General features: G+C 47.8%; 1 protein-coding gene across 3 annotated transcripts in view; it reads right to left on the bottom strand.

Annotated features, from left to right (window-relative positions):
• LOC108934829 (membrane-associated guanylate kinase, WW and PDZ domain-containing protein 1-like) overlaps positions 1-4,766 on the bottom strand; it is a 62,287-nt gene extending 57,521 nt beyond the window's left edge. For 2 of the 3 annotated variants that reach the window (XM_018752972.2, XM_018752974.2), the window contains exon 1: positions 4,570-4,766. The gene's annotated coding sequence lies outside the window, so the exon portion shown is untranslated. The remainder of the gene's footprint in view (positions 1-4,569) is intronic. The other variant, XM_018752975.2, reaches the window with a different exon arrangement.
• Positions 4,767-14,483: the final 9,717 nt, after the last annotated feature.

Below are 14,483 nucleotides of genomic sequence, written 5' to 3'. Positions count from 1 at the left end.
AGGAGAGCTGGGTATCATCAGCATAGCAGTGGTATTTGAATCCATGAGAGGCTATGACCGGCCTGAGGGAGGAGGTGTAGATCGAGAAGAGGACCTAGTACCAAGCCCTGCGGGACACCAGTTGAGAGAGGCAGAGAAGAAGAACAAGAGCTCCACCAGACCACTTGATAGGATCTGTTAGATAGGTAGGACTCAAACCATCTTAGTGCCGCTCCTTTGATCCCAGGCTGACTAAGAGAGGAGAGTAGAATCCGGTGGTTGAAAGGGTCGAATGGTGCAGACAGATCGAGGAGGATGAGGACTGAGGAGAGGGAGGCAGCTCTAGCAGATTGGACAGCATCAAACACCGTCAGAAGCGCAGTGACCAACTTTGAAACCAGACTAATATCCATCGAGGAGATGGTTTGGGTGAGGAAATCAGACAGTTGATCACAGGCTGCCCGCTGTAGAGTTTTAGACAGGAAGGAGAGGAAGGAGACCAGTCTGTAGTTTTGGACCGAATTGGGATCCAGGGAGGGTTATCACATTAAAATCCCAAATAAATCACAAACATTGATGAATTCAAGTATACTATCATTAAATTAATAATAATTATAGTATTCAATCTGTTAATAAATTTAGCTGATCCTTCTCAAAGCAAGTAAAAGTGTTAAGCTTACAATACCTATTTATATAATAATATTTTGGTAACAAATATTAAAGATGTGTTGTAATGATGTTATCCTTATCACACTCATTCACTTCTGTTTAACGCTTATCAAAGGAAGGTTGCAGTGGTCCCAACTGCATCCCAGAACCGCAGGGCACAAGGATAACCAGGGTATTTCCTGGACAGGATGCTAGCACATTACAAGGTATAAACTGCAGGCAATTTCGATTCTACAGTTCACCTGAAACACACTTCTTTGGATTGCAAGAGGACAACAGAGCACCCAGAGGAAACTCATGCAAACATGGAGAGAACATGCAAACTCCACAGAAGACAGCTGAATTTGAACCTATGAAGGATGAGCCAGGCACTGATATCTTTTGTTTTGCATAAAACCACAGCTTATTCTGGTATATTATTAATTTTACACAAGAGATTTATCACTCTGAATTGATTAATCGTTTCCTTCACAAATTATGGTAATTCAACACCCTTAAACCAGGAATTCACCTAACAGGGTGGGAAAACACCCATAATGTGTCACTTCATTATGTGAGAAATGGGGAATATACATACCCAGAGACAGACATAGAAACATTACATTTACATTGACATTTATTAATTTAGCAGACACTTTTCTCCAAAGCAACATACACCTCACAGAAAATACTATTCATGCATTACCTTTGGAGAAAGACATAGCTGAAGATGTGTGACTCTGAAGTACAGTTAATTTCCTTCACCATATGCATTGACATTCATCACACAAGTATTAAACTTTACCAGAATATCGCTGATTCCTAATCACCTTCCCAGTAGTTTTTTTTTTTTTTTCTCTGAGATAAACATAAACATGTACATTACGCTGCAGGAGTGGCTCTGTACAGGACTGATCTGAGCATGATCATGAACATTTATACTTCAGATGAACTTAAAAGATCATGGGTGAAGTGAGTCAGGAAGAGATGAGTTTTAAGACCCTTTTTAAATGTGGACAAAGATTCAGCAGTTCTGAGTGAGAGGAGGTGGTTGTTCCACCACCATGGAGCCAGAACTGAGAACCTCCGTGCTTAACCTTTCGTGCGTAGGACCACCAAGCGGGCAGATGTGGAAGAGCGTAGCAGTTTGGTTGGCGTGTAGCAAATGATCAAGTCTTGTAGATAGCTGGGTGCAGTTCTATTGATGCATTTATAGGCCATAACCAGGGTCTTAAATTTGATCCAGGCAGCTATGGAAAGCCAGTGCAGAGAAATGAGTAGGGGAGATATGTGCGAACGCTTCGGCAAGTCAAACAACTTAGACATATAGATAGGCCCCTCTTGCACTAAATATTTATAACAGTACAAACCCTTGAAAAAACATTTACTGGCCAATGACTAGTGTTAAATTACAACCTCTGTAAACCACTCTGACAGTAGTATCTGTACTGGAAATAATGCAAATATTCTTTTACTGAGAACCCTTTCACTTGCTAAAAGTAAAGTCATTTTAACATGGCAGCTGTTTATAACAAACTGTTACAGTACTAACACAGGGTCATTCACTCTGACAGCACAAGACAACCTTATACTACCGAGTACTTTCATAAACCCAAACGTTATGTTTCTGAAATGCCTCTAAAGCACTGGATGTGTGGCCTATAATAACCCAGTGTACAACTTTAACTTCCTACATTTTAAATCTTTTCATGTAAATATTAACATTTCATTCTTCTGAAATGCAATTCAACAAGGGAATAAATATCTAATATATCAGCTAAAATATTGAGTTGATTTAAAAAATAATAAAAAAAAACACTAATCTCTGATACCTTGCAATCTGATAATGAAAAGGAACGTCAACATAAGAAAGGAGACAAGCACTCTAGAAGATGAAAAGGTAGACACCACGGAGGCCAGGGAAGACAGTCCAGAAGAACTGGAGCAGACACATGCTGGAGATCCAATCAGCCTGTAGGATGTGAAATACAAACTTTCACATATCTCAGCATAGCAATCCACATTAGAACAAGTATTCAACCTGGGCCTTGTCGACTGAAGGAAGAGGGGAGAAGGGAGCGTCCGTCCAACCCACCAGCAGTGTCAGACTCCCGGCCACTGATTGAGCTCCTCCTTATCATACTACACACACACACATTTTCAGAACCGCTTGTCCCATACGGGGTCACGGGGAACCGGAGCCTACCCGGTAACACAGGGCGTAAGGCCGGAGGGGGAGGGGACACACCCAGGACGGGACGCCAGTCCGTCGCAAGGCACCCCAAGCGGGACTCGAACCCCAGACCCACCGGAGAGTAGGACTGCGGCCCAACCCACTGCGCCACCGCACCCCCTACCTCCTTATCATACTAGCGTAATATATATCATCTCAAAACAAACAGATAGCAATATGACACTCACTGGGATTATGTGACACATCCCCCCGACGTGAAGATCGCTGAACACCTAACAAACCACCAGACTCCATGCACGTCGGAAGGAACATATCTTTTCCCCAAGAGGGCCACCAAAATTTATGGAAGGAAAAGAAGCTCCATATGATCATGTGGAGGGCACTGCCGTTTCCTCCAAGGCCTCTGAGCTCAGTTTCAGGACAAATGTAACTGGTGATTTATAACACCATGACCGTGACTGCTGCCAGGGGCTCTCAGGGAGACGGTGTGAAAAGAGGGTCAGCGCATCCATCAGCTGAAACACACTCGTGTGTGCACAGCAGGGCAAAACAACCAAATGACAAAAAAAAAAGAAAAAAAAAAACTTGAGTCCTGACTCCTGCACAAAATCTCACATACAAGAAACACACGGGAAGTAGTTTATTCACAAACAGAAACAATTTCACGACAACCACAGCCGCGCAAATCATAGAACTATGGCAATCATGTATAGATGATGTGTACTGGCTGCACCGCCTCGGTAGTTATGTTACTTCAGTGGTAACGTAAGCAAGTTAATTACCATGATGATTACAAAAAATACTTCATGTGTGGAAAAAGAAAAATAAGTAATGGCCTTATTTATACCATATTACACAGAGTGAATGGCAGCTAGGCATCTCAATTTGTGCACTGCGACTGCTGCGCTTTCGCCTCATGTTGCACAGCACGGAATTATTTGCACATGACATGATTACCCACTTAAAAGTTATCGTTATCGACGAATTTCGTTATTTCACTAAATACCGACACCCTCCAGAGCCCCAGGAAACGAAGCGGACACACAGAAACACACGCACTGTGGGGTGTGAGGTGTGTGAGAAGACGGTGCTCTACTGACCTGGCCCGCCGTTCGCTCCGCCGGCCGCACGAGCTACACGAGCACGAGCACATCCTCGCGAGGCAGCTGAGTCGCTCCAGAAAGAGCCGCCTCAACACGTCTATGTGCATAATGATAACGCAGCTCGCCACACTGCTCAAGAGAATTGCTAAACCACGCTCTACTATTAATTTTTACCAGCTCGCGATATAACACGACTAAATGTTCCCGTTTTGAAATAAAGTATATTTACGAATGACTTGCCCGTAGCTGTTGCTCAGCACAGCAGCCGAGCACTGATACGCGCGCACATCCAGGCGGCTTATTCTGATCTCGTGTGACTAGAGAGGGGGGGGGAATGAGCGCGAGACCCGTGATGAATTCGAAGGAAAAAACGGATTTATAAAAAAAAAAAAAAAAAAAAAAAAAAAACGACAAGTGTGACAGCGCGGGCACTCGTCATATAAACCGTCGAAATGCGGCGCGCGCGCGAGGCGCGCGGAAACGTCACGCCAACGGCAGCGCTACTTCCACACTGAAACAAAATATGGATATAATGCAGATATATGTAAGGCTGCTTTATTTGCGCTGCTGGATCGAGCTGAAATGAGCGCAGGAAAGAGCAGACGGCGGACGCAGAGTTAGGAACGTGTCAGCACGATGACATACCTTGAACCTTCATAATTCCTGCGTTCCCCAACTATTTCCTTCGTCCTTCTATGGGGGGGCGGCTCAGAGCTCGGCGCTGTGCGAATGTTGCAGTTCTGTCGCTGTCGGTGGCAAGCTGGCCAACCTGCCTCCTCCACCTCCGGAAAACAGGCGTAATGCCGAGGCGGGCTCACTCGGTGCAAGGTGGCACGGTGCCTCCGCTACAGCCCAGCGAAGCAGCCATGGCTGTGTGTGTCAGTCAGCAGTACAGCAAGCACGGTCGACAGCGCCGAGCGCGGGAGCTCTCGCGGGTCCGGCAGCAAGGAGACGCTGATAAAAGGGGGCGACACAGGCGAGGGTGGCTGGCTTGGGGGAGGGAGGGTGCTACGGATAGGGGGAGTATTGTGGGAAAAATAATGAAATAAAAGGGAAGAGGACCGCCCATTGCACGCGCACGGCTGTGCGGTAGTATCACGGGAGTGCGGTTCGCAACCTGCGGGGCTCCGCTCCGGAAGATGCCCGAGCAGAGCGGGCGGATTGGCATCACTGTGGCGGGAGTAGAAAGGGGGGAGGAAGAGCGGAGAAAAGCGTCCTGAGCTGAACTGTACGGATATTTACTCTGTACTAAACGGACAGAGAATTATGGTTCATCCAGTGAAATGCACACACCACCAAAGTCAAGTCCGTTTGTTGCCACCTATTTGCATTGCGTACAGCCACAGTCTGAGTCTGCGTATCGCGGCAACGTACATTACACGCAGCTACAGGCTGAAAGCGGACATTTTACGCTAAATAGCTGGTTTTTCGTAAATACGGCGCCCACATGAGAGATATAGGTAAAAACCGAAAAATTTGCTTTTCTCAGCGACAACGGTGTGCGTTCTCGTTCCACGTTGTGTGACGTCACCGTCAGCTCCTTTGTCTAAGTGACGTGTGAGTTTCACGGAGGTGGGTAAACGCTGACCTTCGGACACGTTCTTGCTGTACCGCTGCTCTTTACCTAATGACTGTAGAAACGTTGTCCAGATGCAGGCTTTTTTGTACTGGTTGTTGAAACTACGATTCTGTCCGTTAACATGAAAAATTATGAAAACTTTCGCTTTCTTGCGCCCTTATCATAACACATAGACATACACACGCACATACTGTGTATATCCATGGATATACACAGTATGTGCGTGTGTATGTGTATGTCTATGTATGTGTTATGATTTCATGCAAAAGATTGCAGTGAAAAATATTTTTTCATCCCATACTTTGTCAGAATTGCTAACAGCTGTGTTCTATCACCAGCAGCAAAAAACAACAATCAGATCTTTCTGCTCCCTCCTGTTGTCCTGCATAAGCCCTGTAAGAATTCACCAGTTTGCAGAGGCACACAAGGGCTAAAATATAACCCTGTGTTGTGAACAAAAGAAAAAAGGAGAAATGCCACAGGCTCCTCAATAATTTACATTTTACTTTCCTTTATGGACTCTGAGTTGTATAAATTTGCCTTGTGTACTAAGGCTAGAGTAATGGACCTCTTGTTATTGTGGCCCAGACAAGGTCTGAATGTATCCAGGCCAGTATTTTGTTGGTGTTTGGTACTATACTTGCAACTGTCTGTAACCTACCATCCTTTATTTGGTTTTTGTTGTATATGTACATTTATTTATTTAGCAGACACACACACACACACACACATTTTCAGAACCACTTGTCCCATACAGGGTCGTGGGGAACCAGAGCCTACCCAGCTACACAGGGCATAAGGCTGGAGGGAGAGGGGACACACCCAGGATGGGACGCCAGTCCGTCGCAAGGCACCCCAAGCAAGACTCGAACCCCAGACCCACCAGAGAGCAGGACCGTGGTCCAGCCCACTGCGCTACCGCTCCCCCCCCCCCCCAATATTTAGCAGACACTTTTCTCCAAAGCAACTTCCACTGAACTCTATGTAGTGTTATGAGCCCACACACCTTATTCACCAAGGTGACTTACACTGCTAGATACACTACTTACAATGAGTCACTCATCCATATATCAATGAAACACACTTTCTATCACTCACACACTGTGGGGGAGCCAGAACAGCATGTCTTTGGACTCTGGGAGGAAACCAGAGCACCCAGAGAAAACCCATACAGACACGGGGGGAACATGCAAACTCCACACAGACTGAGCAGGGATTGAACCTACGTCCTGTCGCACCACCCAGGCATTGTGAAACTGCAGGGCTACTCACCATGCCACCTGTATATGTATAGTGAAAGTGTGTTCCTTGTTTTGATTTCATTACTTCACAAAATGTTCTTTCAGAATAAAGGTATTGTTACTACCGGTGAGAGGGCTGATTATTTACTAAGATGGTATTCATAATATAAAACCAGTTCTGTGCTAATTTATGTATACATACCTCCATTATGCATTATCTCCATTACTATCTTGTCTTTCACCATCTGTATATTATTATATTGTGTTTCATGTTAGACCCTCAAACCCCTCCACCACGATAAGGTGGCGGTTCACGGAGGAGTGAACGAGTGAGTCCAGGAGCTATGTTGTCTGGGGCTACATGCCCCTGGTAGGGTCTCCCATGGCAGACAGGTCCTGGATGACAGACGAGACAAAGCGCGGTTCAAAAACCCCTTATGACAAAAAAATCAAGGCGTCCGTTTACCCCGCCCGGTATGGGGTCACCGGGGCCCCACCCTGGAGCCAGGCCTGGGGGGGGGGCTCGCATGCGAGCGCCTGGTGGCCAGGTCTATGCCCACGGGGCCTGGCCGGGCTCAGCCCGAAGCCACAACGTGGAGCCGCTCTTCGGTGGGCTCACCACCTGCCGGAGAAACCATAAGGGGCCGGTGCGTTGTGATTTGGGCGGTGGTCGGGGCCGAGTGCCCGGCCAACCCAAACCTCGGGCGCCAACTCTGGTTTTTGGGACTTGGAATGTCACCTCACTGGCAGGGAAGGAGCCTGAGCTGGTGCGGGAAGTTGAGAGATACCGTCTAGATATAGTCGGGTTCACTTCCACTCACAGCTTGGGTTCTGGAACCACTCTACTCGATCGAGGGTGGACTCTCCACTATTCTGGCGTTGCCCAAGGTGAGAGGCGGCGGGCTGGTGTGGGCTTATTAATAGCCCCCCAGTTCAGCCGCCATGTGTTGGAGTCTACCCCGGTGAATGAGAGGGTCATCTCCCTACGCCTTCGGGTCAGGGAACGGTCTCTCACTGTCGTTTGTGCTTATGCGCCTAGCGGCAGTGTAGAGTACCCGGCCTTTTTAGAGTCCCTGGGGGGCGTGCTGGAAAGCGCTCCCACTGGGGACTCTGTCGTTCTACTGGGGGACTTTAACGCCCACGTGGGCAGCGACAGTGATACCTGGAGGGGCGTGATTGGGAGGAACGGCCTCCCTGATCTGAACCCGAGCGGTGAGTTGTTATTGGATTTCTGTGCTAGTCGCGGTTTATCCATAACGAACACCATGTTCATGCATAAGGGTGTCCACCAGTGCACTTGGCACCAGGACACCCTAGGTCGGAGGTCGATGATCGACTTTGTAGTCGTTTCTTCTGACCTTCGGCCATATGTCTTGGACACTCGGGTGAAGAGAGGGGCTGAGCTGTCAACTGATCACCACCTGGTGGTGAGTTGGATTCGATGGCGGGGGAAAAAGCTGGACAGACCTGGCAGGCCCAAACGCATAGTGAGGGTCTGTTGGGAACGTTTGGCGGAGGCCCCTGTCAGAGAGGTCTTCAACTCCCACCTCCGACAGAGCTTCAACCAGGTCCCGAGGGAGGTGGGGGACATTGAGTCTGAATGGACTATGTTCCGCTCCTCCATTGTCGGTGCGGCTGTTCGGAGCTGCGGCCATAAGGTCTCCGGTGCCTGTCGCGGCGGCAATCCCCGAACACGGTGGTGGACACCGGAAGTAAGGGATGCCGTCAAGCTGAAGAAGGAGTTCTATCGGGCCTGGCTGGCTCATGGGACTCCTGAAGCAGCTGACGGGTACCGACGGGCCAAACGGAGCGCGGCTCTGGCAGTCGCCGCGGCAAAAACTCGGGCTTGGGAGGAGTTCGGTGAGGCCATGGAGGAAGACTTTCGGTCGGCCTCAAAGAGATTCTGGCAAACCGTCCGGCGACTCAGAGGGGGGAAGCGGTGTTCCACGAACACTGTTTACAGTGGAAGTGGTGCGCTGCTGACCTCAGCTGAGGATGTTCTCGGGCGGTGGAAGGAGTACTTTGAGGATCTCCTCAATCCCTCCGACACGCCTTCCGTAGAGGAAGCTGAGGCTGGGGACTTGGAGGGGGACTCGTCCATTACCCTGGCTGAAGTTGCTGAGGTAGTCAAAAAACTCCTCGGTGGCAAGCCTCTGGGGGTGGATGAGATCCGCCCCGAGTTTCTCAAGTCTCTGGATGTTGTGGGGCTGTCTTGGCTGACACGCCTCTGCAGCATCGCGTGGAGTTCGGGAACGGTGCCTCTGGACTGGCAGACCGGGGTGGTGGTCCCTCTTTTTAAGAAGGGGGACCGGAGATTGTGTTCCAACTACAGGGGGATCACACTCCTTAGCCTCCCTGGGAAAGTCTATGCCAGGGTACTGGAAAGGAGAATCCGACCGATAGTCGAACCTCGGATCCAGGAGGAGCAATGCGGTTTTCGCCCTGGCCGTGGAACACTGGACCAGCTCTATACCCTCACTAGGGTGTTGGAGGGTTCGTGGGAGTTTGCCCAACCAGTCCATATGTGTTTTGTGGACCTGGAGAAGGCATTCGACCGTGTCCCTCGTGGCATCCTGTGGGGGGTGCTTCGGGATTATGGGGTTCGGGGCTCGTTGCTACGGGCTGTTCGTTCCCTGTATGACCGGAGCAGGAGCTTGGTTCGCATTGCCGGCAGTAAGTCAGACCTGTTCCCGGTGCATGTTGGACTCCGCCAGGGCTGCCCTTTGTCACCGATTCTGTTCATTATTTTTATGGACAGAATTTCTAGGCGCAGTCAGGGAACGGAGGGTGTCTGTTTTGGTGGCCGCGAGATCTCGTCTCTGCTTTTTGCGGACGATGTGGTCCTGTTGGCTTCATCAAGTCAAGACTTGCAGCGTGCACTGGGGAGGTTTGCAGCCGAGTGCGAAGCGGCGGGGATGAGAATCAGCACCTCCAAATCCGAGGCCATGGTTCTCAGTCGGAAAAAGGTGGATTGCTCCCTCCGGGTTAGGGGGGAGTTGCTCCCTCAAGTGGAGGAGTTTAAGTATCTTGGGGTCTTGTTCACGAGTGAGGGAAAAATGGAGCGGCAGGTCGACAGACGGATCGGTGCGGCGTCTGCAGTAATGCGGTCATTGTACCGGTCTGTTGTGGTGAAGAGGGAGCTGAGTCGTAAGGCGAAGCTCTCAATTTACCGGTCGATCTACGTTCCTACCCTCACCTATGGTCATGAACTCTGGATCATGACCGAAAGAATGAGATCGCGGATACAAGCGGCAGAAATGAGTTTCCTCCGCAGAGTGGCTGGGCGCACCCTTAGGGATAGGGTGAGGAGCTCAGTCACCCGGGAGGAGCTCGGAGTAGAGCCGCTGCTCCTCCGCATCGAGAGGAGCCAGTTGAGGTGGCTCGGGCATCTGTTCCGGATGCCTCCTGGACGCCTCCCTGGGGAGGTGCTCCGGGCTTGTCCCACTGGGAGGAGGCCTCGGGGCAGACCCAGGACACGTTGGAGAGACTATGTCTCCCGGCTGGCCTGGGAACGCCTTGGGGTTCCCCCAGAGGAACTGGAGGAGGTGTGCGGGGAGAGGGAGGTCTGGAGTACTCTGCTCGGACTGCTGCCCCCGCGACCCGGCCCCGGATAAAAGCGGAGGAAGATGGATGGATGGATGTTAGACCCCAAACCACAACCAATTCCTGTATGATATATACTGGCAATAGAGAGTTCTGAGTTAACATTTACACTTATTAATTTAGCATACATCTTAGAGAAAAATGCAAAAATTGCATTGCACCAACAGAACGAGAGATTTGGATGCAAACATGAACAGGTTTGAGTACAATGAATTTGTGATATACCACCATATAATTAGTATATATTACATAAGTACCTCCATATAGGCATTTCAGATATTGAACAAATTGTTAAAAATTTGTTTACATAAACAAACACATACAGACTTATTGAAGACTTAGTAGATCAGGAGAGAAGTGAGTCCGAAAAGGTGAGTTTTGAAACCCTTCTTAAATGTAGAGAGCGATTCAGCAGTTCTGAGTGAGAGAAGGAGGTCATTCCACCACATTGGAGCCAGAACAGAAAACTTTTTTGCTTTTGATTTTGGGCTTCTTGTCCATACGACCACCAACCAGGAAGAGGTGGAGGCCCTTAGCAGTCTGGTTGTTGAGTAGTATAGGGATCAGGTCTTGCAAATATCAGGGAGTAGATCCATAAATGGTTTTAGAGAGTCTTGAATTTGACCTGAGTAGCTTCAGGAAGTCAATACAGAGAGACAAGAAGGGGTGATACATGGGAACACTTTGGCAGGTCAAACACGACTCCTGCAGCAACGTTCAGTATCAGATGGAGAGATTTGATGGTAGAGGCCAGAAGGCCAGACAGGAGAGAGTTACAGTAGTCCAGATGGGATATCACCATGCCCTGGACCAGGAGTTGCGTAGATCTTGCCATGAGATAAACAACATTTAAATTGCGTTGGGTTCCATATTATCTGAAGCCACCTATTCAATCATGGTCAGTGACACATAACTCAGGATATACATTACGTATGGTGATTTATGACCTGGACAAAATGACATATGAAAGTACTTACATAAACACACAAGCAAAGAAATGAAGAACATCATATCTTTGTCTCCTAACCGAATTACCGAAAAGATAGTGGCGAACACATGAAGACATAAAAACTTCTCAGAAAGGGCCCACATTTGCACGACCGACTGATCTGCTTTTTTGGATTTTAAAGATTATCTCCAGAGGCGTGTTGGAAGTGATGCCTATACCACAATGAGAGAATCCAGTGTCATCTTCACTCTCATATCATCAACAATGTGATCATATAATATTTGCAACATATACAAGACATATTAAAGCCTCATACATTGCAAGGGTTATTATCTGCTTCAAATCTGGAGCCATTGCATTGTGCTGCAGTGTTGGTTGGCTGGTTATGGCTGGTTCCCTGTGGACACTGACTTATGCCTGGAGAATTTGTTTTCTGTAAACAGAACCTGTTTAGCATCATACACATCAGAGTCAGAGAGAAACAAGTGCTTTCATACTAGCAGTACACATTGTCGGATGATAACTGGCTGAACACCCACAGACAAGGTTTAACCATACAAACGTCTAATTTTTCATTTGTGCTTTCTCCACTTTAACCCCAGGACCTGATGCACAACTATTGCAGCTGGCCCTGCTTCCCAAGAGAACACCTGGCACATCTGGATTACCTTAGTAAAAGAAAAGGTTGCTGCATGTATTTGAAACATGCTGAGATTTAAAAGACACAGTCACACTGTACTGATTTAATACCAACGTGACAAACGATAATCCCAGTTTATCTCTTGGATGACAGCCTACCCCCTCACTGCACAGGCAGACCCTGTAAAGCCGATAAAGAGGGGAAAACAGAAAAAAAGAAGAAAGGGACAGGAGGAGAAAAGAAGACAGGAATAATTGTGAGAGACAGAATGAGTGAGAGAAAAGGAGATCGAAACATTAAGACAGGCGATGTGGGAAACAGGAAAAACTGGCAAGTGGGTCATGGTACAACAGAAATTAAGACACAAGATGGCTAATTTATACTTTACATTCCTCAGACAAAACTTACCCAAGGAATTGGAACCCATGAGATTTCACATACATATTTTATGTTAAAGGGGGGCAATGGTGGCATGGCAGGTTTGGCCGGTGCTGGCTGTGGGGTGGGTCTGGGGTTTGAGCCCTGCTTGGGGTTCCCTGCAATGGAGTGGCGTCCCATCCTTGGTGTGTCCCTTCCAACCATGTGCCCTCTGTTGCTGGGTAAGCCTCTGGCTTGCCATGACCCCTGCTTTGGACAAGTGGTTGTTGACAATGGACATTTTACATTAATTACAAAAATCAGCCACTGCATTTTGCATTGTTTGTAATCAAGAAGGCTACCTTTAAGATACCTTCAGTAATTACCCCACCCTGGTGCCCTGCCTTGGTGTCTCCACTCAGTTTCCTTGTTGAGAGGGAAGCACCTCCCAGGAATCACATTCCATCTGTGGTGGAAACCAGCAGACTTGAGATCTTAAAGTACTGCTTTGAGAGCTTAACCTAAAAAAAAAGAAAAAATCTCCCGGACTTTTGCATTCAGCTTCAGTGAAGTTGCCCATTAATACTGTTGTAATGAACAAAACAATACATGAATTCAACTTATAATGGGATAAAAGCCAATTTTCTGGACAAAACGTTGGAATACCGAATTCAGAATGCTATACGTGACCTGATATCTCCTACTTGTAATTGACTGAAAACTGAAAAAAAAATGTTGAGGACAAAAAAGGAAAAGGAAAACGAATCAAGGTGGTCATCTGCATGGGGGTGTGGTGGTGCAGTGGGTTGGATTGGGTCCTGCTCTCCAGTGGGTCTGGGGTTCGAGTCCCGCTTGGGGTGCCTTGTGATGGACTGGTGTCCCGTCCTGGGTGTGTCCACTCCCCCTCCGGCCTTACGCCCTGTGTTGCCGAGTAGGCTCTGGTTCCCCGCAACCCTGTATGGGACAAGCGGTTCAGAAAGTGTGTGTGTGTGGTTATCTGCATATATTATCCGCACCTACTGTTGAAAATCATACGTCCTGCAAATATTTTCAAGTGTTTTACAAAAATGAAGCATAGCCCCAAAAAGTGGAGCATATACATATACCAGCAACATGAGAAATTGTCAAATCATAGAGGTAAGACTGACAGATATTCCAAAATCCACACGATAAGTAATATAGTAAGTAACATTTAGCCCATTAATACACCTTTAGAGAATCCTTAAAAGTCTCGCTGTGAAACGTGTTGTGAGAAGTATCTTAAGCGTGTCTTGATATAACACTCCAAAATTTTCTGTACAGATGAAAATGGGAAACTTAGTGCGTTTTGTGTGTCTGCAGTGGTGCAGTGGGTTGAACCAGGTCCTGTTCTCTGGTGGGTCTGGGGTTCGAGTTCGGCTGGGGGTGCCCTATGATGGACTGGCGTCCTGTCCTGGGTGTGTCCCCTCCCCATCCAGCCCTTTGCCCTGTGTTGCTGGGTTAGACTCTGGCTCCTGTATGGGACAAGCAGTTTCAGATGGTGTGTGTCTGCAGTAGCAGGATGACACTGTATCCAAACCAAACCTTTTCAGTAAGAACGCAGTTTACGTATTATTGTAACGATGCATTTCACCCTATTCACACAAACATGTTCTCCAGATGTCCAGAACTGAGCTCACTGTCTGTAGATGTTATTGTACAATTCTGCCAACCTCCTAGAAATAAGGGTTTTGCCAAACTGAGAAGTTTTCCCAGTGATAAGACATGGAAAAAGGTGACATGTTCATTTTCCTGTGGGATGAAAGACATTTACCTTTACAGGTGTGCAAAGCAGTCACACACACACTCTGTCTGAACCACCTGTTCCAGGTAGGGTCACAGGGAACCAGAGCCCAACCCAGCAACACAGGGCATAAGGCCAGAGAGGGAAGGGACGCACCCAGGACAGGACACCAGTCCATCACAAGGCACCCCAAGCGAGACTCAAACCCCAGACCCACCAGAGAGCAGGACCTAAGCCAACCCACTGCACCACACAAAGCAGTCAATGCTCTGTAAACTCTATGCAAATACATTTTTCAGAAGTAGATAGCCTGGTGCTTAGTACTCTCAGGGCAATTAATACTTTTTGTCCCTGCGGTTGAGTACATAAGGAAAATAAAAAGCTAATTCATCAGGAAGGTATATTTTTTCATAGCTCTGAATATTACC

This window comes from Scleropages formosus, chromosome 1 (genome assembly GCF_900964775.1).
Source record: "Scleropages formosus chromosome 1, fSclFor1.1, whole genome shotgun sequence".
Classification (NCBI taxonomy): domain Eukaryota; kingdom Metazoa; phylum Chordata; class Actinopteri; order Osteoglossiformes; family Osteoglossidae; genus Scleropages; species Scleropages formosus.
Note: the sequence above shows the minus strand (reverse complement) of the source record. Positions and strands in the feature narration are given on the sequence as shown.